The sequence below is a fragment of the Chiloscyllium plagiosum genome, chromosome 7 (assembly GCF_004010195.1).
Source record: "Chiloscyllium plagiosum isolate BGI_BamShark_2017 chromosome 7, ASM401019v2, whole genome shotgun sequence".
Classification (NCBI taxonomy): Eukaryota; Metazoa; Chordata; class Chondrichthyes; order Orectolobiformes; family Hemiscylliidae; genus Chiloscyllium; species Chiloscyllium plagiosum.
The window spans coordinates 6,356,572-6,359,697 of record NC_057716.1 but is presented as its reverse complement, the minus strand read 5'-3'; positions in this window follow the sequence as shown (position 1 = coordinate 6,359,697).

The window sequence follows — 3,126 nt, the reverse complement described above, 5'->3', positions numbered from 1 at the left end:
CACTCACCTATTGTACTCTATGCTACTTTCTCCCCACCCCCATCCTCCTCTAGCTTATCTTTCCACGCTTCAGGCTCTCTGCCTTTATTCCTGATGAAGGGCTTTTGCCCGAAACATCGATTTTACTGCTCCTCGGATGCTGCCTGAACTGCTGTGCTCTTCCACCACCACTAATCCAGAATGTCAGTTATTGTCACTCCTAGTAACTTGACACTCTCCACTCTCTCAACCTCAGCTCTGTTGATTTAGATGGAGGCATGTTCTTCTCCTTTCTTTCTGAAGTCAATGATCAGTTCTTTAGTTTTGGCAACATTGAGAGAGTGATTGTTCTCATTGCACTATGTCACCAAGCCCTCTATCTCCTTTTTGTATTCTTACATTGTTGTTAGATATCCGCCCTACCACAGTGGTGTCAGTAAATGTGGCCTTCGTTCAGAATTTGGCAATACAGTTATGGGTGAACAGGGAGTACAATAGAGGGCTGAGGATGCATCCTTGAGGAGCTCCAGTGTTGAGTGTTATCATGGAGGAGGTGTAGTTATCTATCTTCACTAATTTCAGTTTGTGGGTCAGAAAATTGAGGATCCAGTTGCAGAGGGCAGAAATGAGACCAAGGTCTCAGAGTTTTGAGATCAGTCTAGAGAGGATAATGGTGTGAAGGCCGAACTGCAGACAATGAGCAGGAGTCGAATGTAGGTGTTCCTGTTGTCCAGGTGTTCCCAGGATGAGTGCAGGGCTAAGGAAATGGCATCAGCTGTGGACCTGTTACATTGGTAGGCAAATTGTAGGGGATTGAGGCAGGATGGGAGACTAGAGTCGATGTGGGACATGACCAGCCTCTTGATGCACTTAATAATTATGCAGGTCAGAGTCACTGGGCAGTGATCATCAAGGCACATTGCATGTGCTTTCTTAGGTACTGGGGTCTTCTTGAAGCGGGGGGGGGATCTTTGGCTTGTAGGAGGGAGAGGTTGAAGGTGTCGATGAATATCTCTGCCAGTTGGTCCGCACAGGATCTGTGATCATTTGGGGACTCTGTCTGGGCAAATTGCTTTCCTTTGGTTGACTTCCAGGAGACTGATCAGTCTATGTACCATGATATACATCAGAACCATGATATCTGCAGCAGTGACAGTAGACACAGGTGTACCCAGGGCTATTGGGACAGTTGCCGCTGTCATTCTGCTCAAACTGAGCATATAGAGCATTGAGCGCATCAGGGAGGGATGTGTCTTTACCGTTATCATCATGATTAGAGCTTTATTGTGGACTTTGACATCCACATGATAGCTTAAAATATAATTCTGTGCATATTGAAATCATAGCAGAGTCTTTCATGCCGGTCCAAAATAAATCATTCTTTTGAGAGATCCATTAGTGTGGGGATGCCGGTCCATTTAAAATGGTCCCACCTTTCATTCCGCAGTTACTTGCTTATACAGTATCCATCATTCAAGAAAATAAAGCAAGTAGACTACAACCAAACTGCTTCCTCAGCAAATTATCGAAGACTTGCATTTTTATAACATTTTTCACTTGCCTACTGGACGTCTTCAACCACTTTACGGCCAATAAAGTACTTCTTCGAAATATAGTCGCTCGTGTAATGTACGACAAGTGGCAGCTCATTTGCATTGCAAATTCTCACAAATGGCAATGAGAAAGACTAATTGATCAATTTTCATGCTAATTGATAATTCAATATTGGCCAGCAGTTTTTTCAACAGTATCATGAGATCTTTCACATCTACCTGAGCATAATGTCTCATCTGATGAGGAGACATGCATACAACAATAATCAAATGCAGATTCTCATTTGATTTCAAATTCTCCATCAGACTTTGATGTGTTGTGAAGGTACCTATTACAAAATAATAGTTTGTAATAGATGTGGATAACATATAATTGTTTATATTATGGGATGCCTGAAGAACCAACATAATTTACCCCCACATAAATTCCAATGCCACCAGATTTGAGAATCTTTACGTATTGACATAGAGTCATAGAGATATACAACACAGAAACAGACCCTTTGGTCCAACTAGTCCATGCCGACCAGATATCCCAACCTAACCTATTCCCATTTACCAGTGTTCAGCCCATATCCCTTTAAATCCTTCCTATTCATATACCCAAATGCCTTTTAAATGTTGCAATTGTACCAGCCTCCACCACTTCTTCTGGCAGCTGATTCCATACACACATCACCCTCTGAGTGAAAAAGTTGCCCCATATGTTTCTTTTATATCTTGCCCCTCTTGCCCTAAACCTATGCCCTCTAGTTCTGGATTGTTTTTTTCACAAAGACAACTTTGAATCACAGGTTCCCTTTTTTCAGGCTTATAAATTCAAAAGGATAAGGAAGTTAAAGTTTGAAAAGGCAGCTTCCTCCATGAAATCTTCTATTTTCCAATTTAGAAAGTGTACTTGTCTATTTAACCAAAGAGTGCATTCTATTCCACTTCATTTGGTTGTTAAATAACTCTCTGAACATCTCATTTGCTTTGTGGATGATCAGAGTCAGAACACATTAGAAGAAAAGTTGTCTGGCCAAATGTTAATTACTATTCAAGGTGAATTAATACTGCATTATATGACATTTTGGTCCATTGTGTTCTGTAAATGATAGCCTGTACACTCTACACAGTACCAAAATAAAATGCAGATCTAAGTAAAGTACTTAGAAATAAATTATTCAAATGAAGAAAAAAAGACTTGCATTGAGAAAGCACATTTCATGACCTCTATGTTTCCAAAAGTGCTTTAGAGCCAATTGTGTTTGAGGTGTAATTATTGCTATAATTTTGAGACTTGAATTTATTATTATAATACTACATTACATACAATATATTATGTTTTTAACGCATCTTAATGAGTTACAAAATTGGCCAATATTTGCAGTTTTGAGAAGCAGTCTAATGACTGAGGTTCCAACCTCATGGACCAGTGAACAAGGAACTATAATTGTCTTGTGACTCAGTATTAATGTCCCTACCCCTAGGTCAGGTTCCTCCTCTACCCCCTCTGGCAACTCATTCCATACATGCACCTGCCTCAGAAGTGGCTAACCTGGCTGAATAGGTTGATTAAAAATAACCATATACTTAATTGATGGGCTACTGT